Consider the following 17901-nt stretch of genomic DNA (forward strand, 5'->3'; position numbering starts at 1 on the left):
GCATCAACAATGCACATATGTATCTATGACAAGCATTGTGGAAGTATATATTGGTCACAAGTGGAGATGAGCCATCTATAACAAGGCAAGAGCATGCACAAGCACTGTAGAGTCACTAAAGGATGTACACACATAATGGGTAGCACCGCCTAAAATATCCTTGTCCACCCTCACAAGTGGAGATGAGCCATCTATAACAAGGCAAGAGCATGCACAAGCACTGTAGAGTCACTAAAGGATGTACACACATAATGGGTAGCACCGCCTAAAATATCCTTGTCCACCCTCACTTATGTGTTGTTCAAGCTATGCAAGAATTAATAACTTGTTTCAATCCTTGTATTTCTTGCATAATTACACTTAATGATGTACGCAAGGTATGATCGAGCAAAGTGAAAGAGCCGGCATCAATGTACAATTAGACTAGCTTAGACAATAAGTGGGCACCCAATGCTTAGGCTTATATCTCCCTTGTACATTTAAGTGAACATTCCCCTAGACTTGGCTATGCATAGGCATGGCCATGCGTAGGCTTGGATTTGTCCTAAATTGCTCATGGGATGTGCTAAATAAAAACATCCTAACAAATGTGTGCTTAATCCAAAAAATTTGGTGTTGGGCTAGACATGGAGCCACAAAGCTCTAGTGACGTGACAAACATGGAGCCAGGAAACAATGACACATGGCACTCCTAAACACTAGTGATGTGGAGCCACAAAGTGCCAACGTGGCTACCAGGGATTTCATTAACGTCTTCACAATTTCGTGATCACGTTAACAAAACCTATTGTTAACATAAAAATTCTTGTGATCACAATGTATATTCACGGGCATTTTTTATGACCTGCAAAAACCTTCTCTGCCAGTAATCCCGTCAGGAAAATTCATTTCCCGGCGGGCCCGCCGGAAAAATCCATTTTCCCGACGGACAAATTAAAAAATAAAAAAAATAAAAAAAATAAAAAATAAAATATCATGTTCACAGTCATTCTTACCATTTTTGGGCCTTCTGGACTCATTTATGATGTCAAAAGTTCAAAATTCTTGGCACAAAAAAAGTTTTGTATAATTTGCTAGCCTTAAGTTCAATTGACACACCAATTAAATCTAACTATACTTACATCAATTGACTCAATTGTCCATGACATCATTGCACTCAATTGAGCCCAATTGGACTCAATTACACTTGATTTACACTGAATTGATATTAATTGGGTGTCAATTGATGTCAATTGTGCCTAATTCGATGCAATTGAGCCCAATTTATACCCAATTTGCATAAATTGGGTGTAAACTAAGTATCAATTGAGTCGAATTGGACTCAATTGATAATAATTGGATGTTAATTGATATTAATTAAGCCCAATTGACTTTAATTGGGTGTTAATTTATTATAATTAATGTCAATTAAGCTCAATTGAGCTCAGTTGACATCAATTGGGTGTCAATTGATATCAATTGAGCTCAATTGGGCTCAATTGCACTCAATTGACACTCAATTGGGTGTTAATTGCATCCTATTATGCTCAATTGAGCCCAATAGGATGCAATTAACATCAATCGGGTGTCAATTGATCACAATTGATATCAATTGGGCTCAATTGCACTCAATTTGTGTGATCGATTGTGTGTCAATTGATGTCAATTGAGCCTAATATGATAGAATTGAGCTCAATTCACACCCAATTGGATGTAAATTGAGTGTCAATTGAGCCGAATTAGACTCAATTGATAGTAATTGGGTGTTAATTGATATCAATTAATATCCAATTAACACAATTGAAGTTAATTAAGTCTAATTGACTTCAATTGGATAATTTGGGTGTCAATTGAGCTCAATTGGACGTAAATGACATCAATTGGGTGTCAATTAACATCAATTGAACCTTATTGACATCAATTGGGTGCCAATTAACATCAATTGGACTCAATTGACATCAGTTGGGTTTCAATTGAGCCAAATTGGATGTAACTGACATCAATTGGGTGTCAATTGATTACAACTGAGCTGAATTGGGCTCAATTGCACTCAATTGATATTAATTGGGTGTCAATTAAACCTAATTCCATGCAATTGAGCTCAATTGACATCAATTCACATCAATTGCTCTCAATTGATATTAATTGGGTGTCAATTGATGTCAATTGAGCCTAATTCGATGCAATTGAGCTCAATTCACATCAGTTCACATCAATTGGGTGTCAATTGATGTCAATTGAGTAAAATTGAGTCTAATTGGATGTCAATTGAGTCAAATTGAGTCTAATTGGGTGTCAATTGATATCAATTGAGCCAAATTGAGTCTAATTGAGTCCAGTTAGACTTAATTAAGCCAAATTGAGTCTAATTGGGTGTCAATTGATGTCAATTGAGCCAAATTGAGTCTAATTGGGTGTCAATGGAGCCTAATTGACATCAATTGGGTGTCAATTGATGTCAATTAAGCCCAATTGAAGCTAATTGTGTATCAATTGACACACAATTGATGTCAATTGGGCTCAATTGACATCAATTGGATTCAATTGACACACAATTGATGTCACATGGGCTCAATTGACATCAATTAACACCTAATTGATGTCAATTAATATCAATTGGGTGTCAATTGATTATAATTGATGTTAAATTGAATGAATTGAGTCCAATTGACATCAATTAAGTCTAATTGGGTATTAATTGATCAATTGGACTGAATTGATATCAATTGACACCCAATTGGACTCAATTGACATCAATTGGACTCAATAGGGTGTTAACTGATGTTAATTGAGCCCAATTGACATCAATTGGGTGTTAATTGAGCTCAATTGGACACAATTAACAATAATTGGGTATGAATTGAACTCAATTGACATCAATTAGGTGTCAATTGAGCCTAATTGCATCCAATTGAACTCAATTGACATCAATTGGATAAATTGCATCCAATTTAATTCAATTGACATCAATTAAGCCTAATTGCATCCAATTTAACCCAATTGGACTCAATTGACATCAGTTAGGTGTCAATTGAGCCTAATTGTATCTATTTGGACTTAATTGACATCAATTGGGTGTCAATTAAACCCAATTGGAGTCAATTGATATCAATTGGGTGTTTATTGATATTAATTGAGTTTAATCGACATCAATTGGGTGTTTATTGATGTCAATTGAGTCCAATTAGATGCAATTGGACTCAATTGGGTGTGAATTAGACTCAATTAATATCAATTGGGCTCAACTGATATCAATTAGGTGTGAATTGATGTCAATTGAGCCCAATTCGATGCAATTGATATCACTTGGGTGTCAATTAGACTCAATTGGCACCCAATTGATGTCAATTGAGTCCAAGTGGATGTCAATTGATATCAATTGAGCCCAATTGATCAATTGACACCCAATTAGACTTAATTGATATTAATTTGACTCAATTAGGTATTAATTGATATCAATTAGACTCCATTGGATGCTAATTGATGTTAATTGAGCTTAATTAGACTCAATTGACATCAATTAGGTATTAATTGAGTGTAATTGATGTCCATTAAGCCCAATTTGGCTTAATTGACATCAATTGGGTATCAATTGACTACAATTGATGTCAATTGAGCTCAATTGACATCAATTGGGTGTTAATTAATATCAATCGAGTCTAATTAATATCAATTAGGTATCAACTAAGCCAAATTGATATCAATTGGGTGGCAATTGAGCCCAATTGACATCAATTGGGTGTGAATTGAACGTGATCGGACTCAATTGACATTAATTAGGTGTGAATTGATGTCAATTGAGCCCAATTAGATGCAATGGATATCAATTGGGTGTCAATTGGACTCAATTGGCACCCAATTGATGTCAATTGAGTCCACTTGGATGTCAATTGATATCAATTGAGCCCAATTGATCAATTGACACCCAATTAGACTTAATTGATATCAATTTGACTCAATTGGGTATTAATTGATGTCAATTGAGCCCAATTGATCAATTGACACCCAATTAGACTTAATTAATACCCAATTTGACTCAATTGGGTATTAATTGATGTCAATTGAACTCAATTAGATGTTAATTGATATTAATTGAGTCTCAATTGACATCAATTGGGTGCCAATTGAGTACAATTGATGTTAATTAAGCCCAATTTGACTCAATTAACATCAATTGGGTGTCAATTAACTACGATTGATGTCAATTGAGCTGAATTGACATCAATTGGGTGTTAATTGATGTTAATTGAGTTTAATTAACATCAATTGGGTATTAATTGATGTCACTTGAGTCCAATTAGATGTAATTAGACTCAATTGGATTTGAATTAGACTCAATTGATATCAATTGGGCTGAGTTAATTGGGTGTCAATTGAGCCCAATTGACATCAATTGGGTGTGAATTGAACGTGATTGGACTCAATTGACATTCATTAGGTGTGAATTGATGTCAATTGAGCCCAATTGGATGCAATGGATATCAATTGGGTGTCAATTGGACTCAATTGGCACCCAATTGATGTCAATTGAGTCCACTTGGACGTCAATTGATATCAATTGAGCCCAAGTGATCAATTGACACCCAATTAGACTTAATTGATATCAATTTGACTCAATTGGGTATTAATTGATGTCAATTGAACTCAATTGGATGCTAATTGATGTTAATTGAGTCTCAATTGACATCAATTGGGTGCTAATTGAGTACAATTGATGTTAATTAAGCCCAATTTGGCTCAATTAATTAACTACGATTGATGTCAATTGAGCTGAATTGACATCAATTGGGTGTTAATTGATGTTAATTGACATCAATTGGGTGTTAATTGATGTCACTTGAGTCCAATTAGATGTAATTAGACTCAATTGGGTTTGAATTAGACTCAATTGATATCAATTGGGCTGAGTTAATTGGGTGTCAATTGAGCCCAATTGACATCAGTTGGGTGTGAATTGAACATGATTGGACTCAATTGACATTAATTAGGTGTGAATTGATGTCAATTGAGCCCAATTGGATGCAATGGATATCAATTGGGTGTCACTTGGACTCAATTGGCACCCAATTGATGTCAATTGAGTCCAATTGGATGTCAATTGGTATCAATTGAGCCCAATTGATCAATTGACACCCAATTAGATTTAATTGATATCAATTTGACCAATTAGGTATTAATTGATATCAATTAGACTTAATTGGGTGTTAATTGATGTTAATTGAGTCTAATCAGACTCAATTGATATCAATTGGGTGCCAATTGAGTGCAATTATTATCAATTAAGCTCAATTCGGCTCAATTGGCATCAATTGGGTGTCAATTGACTACGATTGATGTCAATTGAGCTCAATTGACATCAATTGGGTGTTAATTGATGTTAATTGAGTCCAATTAACATCAATTGGATGTCAATTGAGCCCAATTGACATCAATTGGGTGTGAATTGAATCGGATTGGACTCAATTGACATCAATTAGGTGTGAATTGATGTCAATTAAGCCCAATTGGATGCAATTGATATCAATTGGGTGTCAGTTGGACTCAATTGGCACCCAATTGATGTCAATTGAGTCCAATTGGATGTCAATTGATATCAATTGAGTCGAATTGATTAATTGACACCCAATTATACTTAATTGACACCCAATTATACTTAATTGATATCAATTTGACTCAATTGGGTATTAGTTGATGTCAATTGGACTCAATTGGGTGTTAATTGATGTTAATTGAGGACTCAATTGACATCAATTGGGTACCAATTGAGTGCAATTGGTGTCAATTCGGCTCAATTAGCATCAATTGGATATCAATTGACTAGGATTGATGTCAATTGAGCTCAATTGACATCAATTGGGTGTTAATTGATGTCAATTGAGTCCAATTAAGCCCAGTTGTGTCCAATTGGGTGTCAATTGATTGAATCCAATTAAGTCCAATTAAGCCCAATTGAGTCCAATGGGGTGTCAATTGATGTCAATTGAGCCCAATCGATCAATTGACACCCAATTAGACTTAATTGATACCAATTGGACTCAATTGGATATTAATTGATGTCAATTAGACTCAATTGGAAGTATAATAAGATCTAATTGATGGTAATCGAGCTTAAGGTGATAAATGTAGAGACAACTTTTTTTGTACAAAGAATTTTGAACTTTTGACATCATAAATGAGTCCAGAAGGCCCAAAAATGGTAGGAATGACTGTGAACATAAAAATATTTTGATCATTTTTTTAAAACTTTTTTTTTCGCCGGAAAAATGGATTTTCTCGGCGGGCCCGGCCGGGAAAACAAAAAGCCCGGCGGGCTTCGGCAGGTTACCAGGTCACTGGTAACCTACTATTTTGAGAACATGAAAACATGTGAACATGTGAATAACATGTTCACAAGTGTTATTAACAAAAAAAATCTTGTGATCACGTGAATATAAAATCCCTGGTGGGTGGCTACTATGGATCCCCAATGTGAGATCCCTATCCCCGCCACGCAACGAATACAGGGGTGCTAGTAGCGGAAGTAGCACTACTTGCGCGGGAGAGGTCCCTCACTCGGGGCCTCGCCCATGGATATCCGGACAAGAGACTAATCCGTCGGTTCTTCCAAAACCAAACCCAGAAAAACTTCCCTCGCCCGAAAAACACGGGCGATTCCTCAAAGATAATTTTAATCTAACGTGGTCAAAGCCTTAACTAACTGAACTAATCTGACCGACCCCATAAGTCCAATAGTCAAATCAAGGAAAAGATTGCACTTGGATCATAGAGACCAATGCTTCTTTTCTCATTTTGAGAGGCACATCAGCCTGCTGATTCTTTTCCATAGAATAATTTTTTATCCAAGATTTAATTCATCTATCATACTATAATAGAATTGAGTCTCAATTTTAGGGATCCATTAGTCCAGCCTATAACCCCATCCATTCCCATGTGTTAGCCCAACCACTGTAGTGATGGGATCCAATTAAGAGTGCCTATCGTGTTATGCCATTTGGTCTAACAAATGCATCTGCAACCTTTCAGCGGCAGCGGCGGTTAATGAGTCATGTATTCAAGGAGTACCTTAGGCAATTTCTTGAGATCTTCATGGATCATTTATGTTTTCACTCACAAGAGCGTGATGATCATATAGAACACCTCAGACTTGTGTTTCAAAAATGTCAAGTTTATCGTATATGCTTGAATCCTGACAAGTGCAAATTCATGGTAAGACAAGGGAAGATTTTGGGCCATATTGTTTCTCGCAATGGTATTTCAACAGATACGGATAAAATTGATGTCATTGTCTCGTTACCTCGGCCTATCAACCCTATCAACCCTAAAGGGGTACAAATATTCATGGGACATTGTGGCTCTTATCGTCGATTCATCTACATGTATGCTGTCCTAGCCAGACCATTATATGCTCTTCTTGTAAAGTTTAATTGGACTGACGAGTGTGAGGAATTCTTTGAAAAGTTGAAGCAAGCATTAGTGTCTGCAGGTCCCATCTTACGGGCACCAGCAGATTGGAACCAAATCTTTCATGTCCATATTGATGCTTCAAACTTTGCAATTAGATGTATTTTGGCTCAATCGGGAGAACATAATAAGGATTTCCCAATCTCATATGCTAGTCGACAGTTGAACAATGCTGAGAAGAATTATACCACAACAGAAAGAGAAGGTTTGTCCATGATATATGCAGTGAAAAAGTTTCACCATTACCTTTTGGCAAACAAATTTATATTTTTTGTGGACCATCAAAGCACTGCTATATTTGGTGAATAAGCCTTGTGCAACTGGAAGGATTGTGAGGTGGTTTGTCACCCTTCTTGAGTTTGATTTTGAAGTGGCAGTCCAAAAAGGAACAACTCATCTTAGGGCAGATCATTTGTCTCAAATCACCTCTGGAGAAGCTCATGTGGGTGTGGATGATGATATGTTAGATTCAATGCTTTTCCTTGTAGAGAGCTCCTAAATGGTCTGAACCCATCTTAGAAATTTTGACAAGTGGTCCATTTCCACATTATCAAGAGTGTGCATGACTCGTATTAGGGGAAGCTTCACACATTTGTTGGCTATGCTGCTCTTACTTTCGACGATATGGCACGGGCTTAATGAAACAAATTGTGGGAATTACACCCCAACGTCATAACCTTCTTGATGTGAGAGTACCAGACCGAAAACCAAATCAACGTAGATTACCTGAGGAGGTTCAAGGCTCACAACAATGGAGGGATACATGCATAAATGACTTGCAACCACCTATCTTGCAAGCCCTTCTTTCCCCAGCCTCAACATGTCAATTTTGGATCACTATGGGTACCTATATTGAGCAATTCCAAAATCAGAATTGTCTGCTTAACCTTCCCATAGAACCAATGCTATATTTTAGCGAGGAAGCAATCCTTCCTCTACCACCTTCTCTAGAGGCCGGCTTTTGTACAGGGTTGTCCTTGCATCCTGAAGTGATTGATACCATCTTTCCAGTAGAAGTGGACACGGATCCACCACCAGTGCAAGGATAAGCTCATCAACTCCACAATAAGATCAACAAGCGAGGGCACTTTTCTCCCACTGGGTTTCTTCCCTCGGCTATATTCGGTGATTGGCACCAATAACAAATTTTATTCTTTTCTTTTCTTTTCTTGTTTGTTAATAAGACATTTTGCAGAGATCTCAGCTAAACAAGAGCATACAAACACGCCCCAATAGTCAACCTACCGTGCACACAAATTAGGAAGGGAGGAGACATGCAATGCCTACAAAGAGCAAAGAGAAGCAATCTGCACATCAGCAATGCATCAATGCAAACGCACAACATCAACGAGCACTACAACAGGTGTATTCAAATCATAATCTTTTGTTCTTTATGTGCTTTTCACTTTTGCATATATTGTTTGCATGTTCACACACAGTTGGCTGGTTTCAGTTTTAAATTACTATGTGGTGAGTGATTTCTAGATTCTTAGAGGACTTAGTAGGAGGTATTTCTATTTGAAGATGGTGTAAGATATATGCCAACGGAGTATGCTAAGTTCTTATGCTCTAAAAGTATATTAGTTATCCCTAGTGGTAGCTACCTCTTAGGTATGGGCTAGGTGCTACGATTAATAAAAAATTTACGAAATTCATGCCCTAAAAAATATATACAAGTGAATCGAGACATGACGTGTCTACAGCCATGTGGAATGCTTGGTAGGACCTTGGGTTGTCTTAGCACCTTGGGGCCGATGCCTTGGTTTCCATGGGGTGAGCACTGATGTCTAAAAGATTAAGAAGAAGACCTTCAAGGACTCTATCGCCTTGAAAGATGCTGGTAGGACTGTGGGGTACATTATGGGCCCTCGAGACCAATGCCCTCATCTTCATGGGGTACTGCTTATGTCAAAAAGAAAGAAAAGGGTCTGTCGCCCTTGAGATACTTAGCGGCCTTTAGATTCTCTTGGGGCGGAGGTCTCTTGGCCATTGCTTAGGTCTCATTGGGATGGAACCTTCCTCTTTATCAAGCTAAAAATAATAATTCTCTTTAATACTCTGCTCTTTACACACACATACACACAAAAAAAAATTAAAAAAAAAGGAAGGAGAAGAAGAAGAAAGAAAGAAAGAAAGAAAGGTCCAATCACCATTGCTTATATTTAGGAGTAGGGTTGCCACTTAGGAATAACTTAAACACTTGTAGGACATTGAGACTACGGTCCTAACTTGTGGTGTACAAGCACACTTGCCTTTGCATATCACTATCTACCACTTAGTCTCACTTTGACTAGTCTTTACTCAGTTCTTTTAGCACTCTTTAAAACTCTAATCAGCCTTTCACTTGCATGCTCATGTGTGAGATTGTCATTGCTGGTTTGTTCCACGAAGCACATTCATGGGAACACGGATTATGGAAGGAGGCCTTTCACTTACATGCTCACGTGTGAGATTGTCATTGCTGGTTTGTTCCACGAAAGCACATTCATGGGAACATGGATTATGGAAGGAGGCCGGAAGCAATTAATGCGAGAGAGTGGGATTGTAGCCATGGTGGGAACATATAGACGCACATAATTTTTCCATATTTTTGTGCCGAAGTGCAATGTAAATCGTTTTAGGCCAATGTGGGTTCTAAATGAGAGTTCTAAGTGTATTAAGCAAGGCTCACTTATGGGGTTGTCCGCCCATGTGTGAAAGAGGCCTAGGGTTAGGGTTAGTGGCATCTCTATAAAAGAGATGTTAGGTAAAGAAAGGGCACGTTTTTTGGCCATTTTCATAAGCTATTGAGTGAAGCTCTTGAGCTCTCAAGCTATGGCAACTCTCTAACTCTCTCTCTATTGTACTCTAATGAGCATCAAGCTCCAATGAGTATAGCTCCACTTCTTTCTCTTAATCTGTTTTAGCATCATTGAAGTAGATTAATCAATGATTAGTTAAATGCTTCTTTCTTTCTCTTGTGTATGCATGCTTGTAGTGTGTGTGTGTGTAGTCTCCATTGATGCAAGCTCTTACCCACTTCATTGGCAATGAGTTATTCATGGATAGACTCTCTCTCTATGAGCTTGTGGGTTTGTGAATGTTACATTCTATGCTTGCTTAAGCTTGTGGGTTAGTAGATGCATGCTTATGGGTTTGCTGGCATTAGGGAAAGCATAGATTTAATCAATGTTTGAATGGGATTAAGAGATTGCCATGCATTGCTTGTTCTTTTGATTAGTGTAGTGGATTTAAGGGATTGAGAGATTGATTGAGGTGTTGAATGGTTGAATCGTCAAGTGGTGGTTCGTGTATGTGAGCTCTCCCTCAAGGGATAAGCCTTCATGCACTAATCGGGTCGAGTCCTCGGATTGACATTGTGTTTCTTAACACATTTATTGATCGGTAGTACTCTATGAGCACTATATTGCACGGTAGAGAGAACCGCTCTACAGTTGCTGACCTTGGACTGATGTGCCTTGAGATAATTTTCCATTTCTTTGTGCATAAAAAAGGCCCAATCTTCCTCCTTCTCTTCATGAGCTTTGGCAATCTTGATAAGGCTAACCCTATTATACCTGTCAACTGGTTTGATTTGCATCATCAATGACATTGCTCTGCAAGCTTTCTCCGTGGCTTCATCCTTGATGTTCTCATACTCTACCCCATTGGAGTTATAAAAGAATCTCTCTTTAGCATGTCCTTGATGGTGGGCATTGTATTTATTGTGTGTCTCTGTGGGCCTTCATTGCCTGTCGGGGAGCTGTAAAGCGTCTTTGATGAGGTCTTCTATTATAAATAGCTCTTCCGTGGTACCATCTGCCTTTGTGATTTTTCCTCTCTTTGTCTGCTTGTCATATGTACGGAGGTATTTTGCACAGAGGTCTGTGTTGATCCCTCTCGTTGTTGGTAGCACTATAGCCATTCTGCCGAGTCTGACTTTTTCCAGCTTATCTTTTACTTTCGCATCTTCCAATAAATAGAGGCACTCCTTACTGTGGCACTGTAGAGTGATTTTCCCATGTCGTGTAGTGGCCTATTTTTCTGATGAGAGTTCCCTGGAAGGACTGGGTGTAAGGGCCCAAGAAGTTGGGTCTCAGCTTGCTGGCACTCTGGGACCCTCTGTGGCACTGTTGGCTTGTGTTGGAGGTGGTTGCTCCCAGGACAAATTCTGACATATTCTGTACAACCATATATTGTCAGTCAAATGACTGGTGGAAGCCACCTTTTTCTTCTTCTTCTTTTTTTAATGGTTTTTTTTGTGTTAATTAGTGTTAGTATGTGAGGGAAAGGTTTGTGAGGGCCTTCCCATATAGTAGAAGGTGTGAAAGGTTTCTCCTTCATGTGAAGCAGCACACTTGAAGGTGATGCATGAACGTGAAAGTCTCACGTGACGTTCGGGGATGTGAAGGTCTCCCGTGAAGTTTGGGGACGTGAAGGTCTCCCGTGAAGTTTGAGGACGTGAAGGTCTCCGTGAAGTTCAGGGACATGAAGGTCTTTCGTGAAGTTGCAGACTTTACCAATTTTTTGTGAGACGATGAGGATAGATTTTTCATTTTCTACACCTTATGTATTCATGCAGATTTTTCTTGAAAGGTTGATATCTTAAATTTTTACATCTCCCTTTGACTTCCCCTATTCTGAGATGGAGGTCTTGCATTACTTTGGATTGAAACTTAGGGTTGGTTAGAGGGTCTATCTCTGGGATTTCCCTGATTTTGACAGAAAGGAACCTGATTACTCTGGAAGGAAGGAGCTGGAGTCTGGAATCTTGGTCCCTGGCTTCCTTGCCCCATAAACCTTGATCCAAAAGGAGTTGGGCAATCCATACTGCGATGTCCAAATCCTTGATAGTTATAGCATTTCACTTCTTTGTTCAAGGGTGGAACTCCTGAAGTTAAATTCGAGGGGATTGAGTTCCAGAAAAGGACCTTTCTTCCATTTTGGAACTTCCCGTATCTTGAGATTGACCTTGTTGTCTCTTAGTCGGTGGGAAGTTGGAATCACCTTCTGGATCTAGAAATCTTTTGAAAGATGATGGTGCTCTCTTTGGTAGGATCTTGATATCAAAGGCCTTGGCGAAATCCTTCACCATCCGCACTGCCTCGGCAATGGAAATTGGCTTGGCATTCTTCACTAGGACATTCAAAATTTCGTTCAGTCCCCGAATGAACCTGGCATCAGTTGTTCTTTATCCAGCGGTGGCAAGTACTTGAGAAGGAGGAGAGCGAACACTTGGTGATACACTTTAGTATTTCTTCTCCCCTGGGTTACTCCTAAGAATTCATTCATCTTAGTTTCCAAAAAGCTGGGATAACATAATCTCTTCCTTAGGTAAATCTTGAGATCATTCCATGTCTTGGTGTTCCAATCCACACGATTTGTCTCGCAGTGGTTTCTCCATGCCACTCTAGCTATTTCTACTATCTTTAGCCTTGTAAGAGCCATTTTACTCTTCTCATTGTACCCGGTGACATCGAAGTATTCTTCCATTGCTTTGATCCACTTCTCCACAGCCTCGCCTAGGTATTCCCCTTCATCCTTGAAAGGTCCCGGCTATGATATATGAAGAGTTTTATGAACATCCAGGTCGGGCTCTTCCTCATCAAGTTGGGGATTAACATTCCTACCACGACGACCTCGATTCATGATCCTATCAATACGAAAATTCTTGTTAAGTCCCTTTTTCCCAAATTAACCAGACGCTCAGGTGAAAAGATCATTTTATTTATAATTTTAATTCTGACTTTAGATCCAACTGAATTTTGGGGTTCCTTATAGTCTGGTCAACCCACGTAAAATTTTGGGGTTCCTAATAGTCTGGTCAACCCACGTAGAATCCTGGGATAAAGATCCCTTCTACAAGAAGAACACATAGAACTCATTATCAGAGAACAATTCGTTCAGAACATATCATTCATATCCGACTTTAGATCCAACTGAATTTAATTCTGACTTTAGATTCAACTAAATTTAATTTTGACTTTAGATCCAACTGAATTTAATTTTGACTTTAGATACAACTAGATTTGATTCAGACTTTAGATCTAATTGAATTTAATTCCGACTTTAGATCTAACTGAATTTATTTCTGACTTTAGATCCAACTGAATTTAATTCCGACTTTAGATCCAACTGAATTTAATTCCGACTTTAGATCCAACTGAATTTAATTCCGACTTTAGATCCAACTGAATTTAATTCCGACTTTAGATCCAACTGAATTTAATTTCGACTTTAGATCCAACTGAATTTAATTTTGACTTTAGATCCAACTCAATTTAATTTCGACTTTAGATCCAACTGAATTTAATTCCGACTTTAGATCCAACTGAATTTAATTCCGACCTTAGATCCAGCTGAATTTAATTCCGACTTTAGATCCAACTGAATTTAATTCCGACTTTAGATCCAACTCAATTTAATTCCGACTTAAGATCCAACTGAATTTTGGGATTCCTTATAGTCTAGTCAACCCACGTAGAATCCTGGGATAAAGATCCCTTCTACAAGAAGAACACATAGAACTCAATTCGTTTAGAACATATCATTCATATCTTTAACACAATAATGGTCCATCGTACTGAAAATTTCATCTGAACATTCCTCCATGAGAATTTCAGTTATGTAGGTTCTCAATTTGTCATCCCTTAATTAGATTCACTGCGTCAAAGATTAACAACATCAATCTGTCAGTACAATCCACTAATCTCATAGTGATTTGCTGAAGTCATAATCGTCATTCCAGTTACTAACATCATCACTGGGATTCGTCCCATTCATCCTAATTGTGGCTTTGTTCAACTTATCTTCCTTCAACTAGAATTTAGGAATCATCATCTTTTAATCAAAATCCAAATCAACTCATCAATTCTCAGCCAGAATTCTAAAATCATATCAACCAGCATTCGAATTCATCCTCTGGATAGCATTTTTGCTTATAACTTCAAGGTCTTAGATTTACTCGTTTATATTGTCAATAATGAGCTATAGATACACCCACGGTATATACGGGTAGTCAAGGTCCTTGGAGTTATAGGGTAAATACCATCATATCTAGGCCTCAAGCAAGTCAGGGATTCCATACAATTACGATACTTCCATCTGAAGACCCCATTTCTAATTTATGAATCTTCATTCTAAATATCAATTTATATGAATTTCATCACACAATTACAATCTTTTACTGGTACTTCATAAATTTTTGACATTTCTTGCTTCTCACTTGTTCCACTTTAGCCAATTCGCTCTGATATCAGTTGTCTGCTATCAGTTGAAAGATCCCTGTCCTCTCTAAGCAACAAATTCTAGGGGTGCTAGGAGGAAGTAGCACTTCTTGCTACGCAAGGTAGAACCTCTCACTCAGGGCCTCGCCCATGGATATCCGGACAAGAGACTAATCCCTCGGTTTTTCAACCCGAAAAAACTTCCCTTGCCCAGCAGACATAGGCGATTCGTCTAGGATATTTTCATTCTAATGTAGTCAAGAGCCTTAACTAACCAAACTGATCTGACCGAACCCATGCTATTGTAACTTTATCACTTAGGTCTCCAACGACCTCATTCACAAGATGGTTAAAATGCTTCCCCAGCATTCTTGATATAAAACAGTCATTTAAAAATAGGTCATAAATATAGTTTCTAATGAACTCTCGTCTTTCCACATTGTTTCACATCATTTCTCGTTATTTCACATTCTTCTTCATCAATGCTTATTCCACATCCAGTCATATGTATTCCCATCGTCTTCATCCATTCTCATCGAATCATATCATATTACATCTCATCACATCTATCCACATCACATCACATTCATCCACATGACATCTCATCACATCCACATGACATCTCATCACATCACATCTATCCACATCACATCACATTCATCCACATGACATCTCATCACATCCAATTACATCTATTCAGATCCTGATCACATCAGATCACATCCATCCTCGGCACATCTCATCCATTCACATCTACCTATATCCACATCATATCACATCACATCTCATCCATTCACATCTACCTCGATCCACATCACATCACTCACATCCATTCACCTCACATCTCATCCATTCTTATCTATCTAGATCCATATCACATCACATCTCATCCATTCTTATCTATCTAGATCCACATCACATCACATCACATCTCATCCATTCACATCTACCTAGACCCACATTCATCCACCTTACATCTCATCCATCCATTCAGATTACATCACATCCATTCAGGTAGCATCATATCACATTCAAGTCCATTCACATCTCGTCGCATTCATTGACATCTCATCACACCCATTCACATCCATCACACCCATTCACATCTCGTCCCATCCATTGATATCCCATCACACCCATTGATATCTCGTCACACCCATTCACATCTCGTCGCATCCATTGACATCTCATCACACCCATTGACATCCATTACACCCATCACACCCATTCACATCCATCACACCCATTCACATCCATCACACCCATCACACATATTCACATCCATCACACCCATTCACATCCATCACATTCATTGCATCCTCATCACATCACATACATTCCATCCACATCTATCCCATCACATTCATTCCATCCATATCACATCACATTCATTCCATCCACATTACATCACGTCCACATCTATTCATATCACATCTCATTCATTCCGTCTACATTACATCACATTCACATCTATCCATATCTCATCACATCCATTCACATCTCATCACATTCATCCACATCCATCCATTCATTCACATTCACATCTATCCACATCCATCCATCCATTCACATGCACATCTATCACTTCACATCTCATTCTCATCCATTTACATCACATCATCCCCATTCACATATCATCACATCTCATCACATTTACATCCACATCCATTCACATCACATCACATCTCATCACATCCACTCACATCACATTCACATCCACATCCATTTACATCACATCACATCTCATCCACATCTCATCACATCCACTCACATCTCCTCACATCACATTCACATCTTATCACATTCACATCCACATCCATTTACATCACATCTCATCTCATCCACATCTCATCACATCCACTCACATCTACTCACATCACATTCACATCTTATCACATTCACATCTTATCACATTCACATCCACATCCATTTACATCACATCACATCCACATCTTATCACACCACATCTCATCCACATCTCATCACATCCACTCACATCTCCTCACATCACATTCAAGAGAGGCACAATCATTGATTCTTTTCCATAGAACAAGGGTTATCTGGGATTTACTTCAACTATCGTAACTTAACAGAATTGAGTCTCATTTTAGGGATCCATTAGTCCAACCTAACCCCATCCAATCCCATGGGTTAGCCAACCGCCCACCCAACTATCCAACCAGTGTAGTGATAGGATCCATTTAGAAATTGGGTTGTGTTTTGCCTCGGGTAGTACCAGGGAAAAGCATTCCCAGGCTCCCCACCCGATGCTTCAAGCAAGTTCAAGATAGTCACACCACTTACATACCCAATATGAAATTGCTTTTTTCAGAGATTTAGAACAATCTTTTAATGAAACCATAGTATCACTGGATCATAATCCTCCAAACTATCTAACTTGAATTCTAATTTCCAATCATTCCTTCATCAGTGTACCTATGGCATTATTGGCAACCAGAATGCTCACCACCTATTCACTTAGGGGACTTTTCAATAGTTCTTAGCTCATAGTACCCGGCAATATAACCACATAAGAAAATCCAGATGGACTCTCTATTAAAGATCAGCAAGATCAACCACCAACACATCCATATAAAATAGCCATGGACTCATCCGGACAATCAACCAGATCCATGCCCGCATTAGAAAACAACTCTAATACCTTGTTCCATTTTTCTTCCTCGATGCACACGGGTATCTTTGACGACCCAGAGCCCATGCACCATATGGTCAGTACCCTCTAGGCTCCTTCGCAGGTCACCTAGCGCTTCACTCATAGGCCACTTCTTGGGTCCCTCATCCACCATACCGGAAGCTCACCATTTTGCCAAAGACTTAGTTTTCTCGGGGGAATGTGAGCATTCAATGTCATTATGCACGCATGGCAAGTATCATTGTTGTCGTATTGCAAGTACTTTCACATCTAGCCATAGGCTCACTCTTAAAGCTCAATAAAAGCATGCAACCGTTAAACAAAGTGTTAAACTCTCTCATTTGGAGAAAGAGAAAAAAGGTTTAACTACTAAGTGTAGTATAAATTGGTCTTATTCTCACTTGGCTGATTTACTTTTTGCTATTTACTCAATGTATTCAGTTTCAAGTACGGATGAAAGTGGACCTCGATTTGTAAATGAAAGTAGTACCATAGTACTTTTCTAAAAGTAGACCTCAATTTAAAAATTCAAGAACTAGTCCATGATGATTATCTCCTTGGAATTCTGGGTTTAACCACTACCGATTTCCCTTTACATGATTA

Source organism: Cibotium barometz, chromosome 42 (genome assembly GCF_041138505.1).
Source record: "Cibotium barometz isolate CiBa-2024 chromosome 42, ASM4113850v1, whole genome shotgun sequence".
In the NCBI taxonomy this organism is placed as follows: domain Eukaryota; kingdom Viridiplantae; phylum Streptophyta; class Polypodiopsida; order Cyatheales; family Cibotiaceae; genus Cibotium; species Cibotium barometz.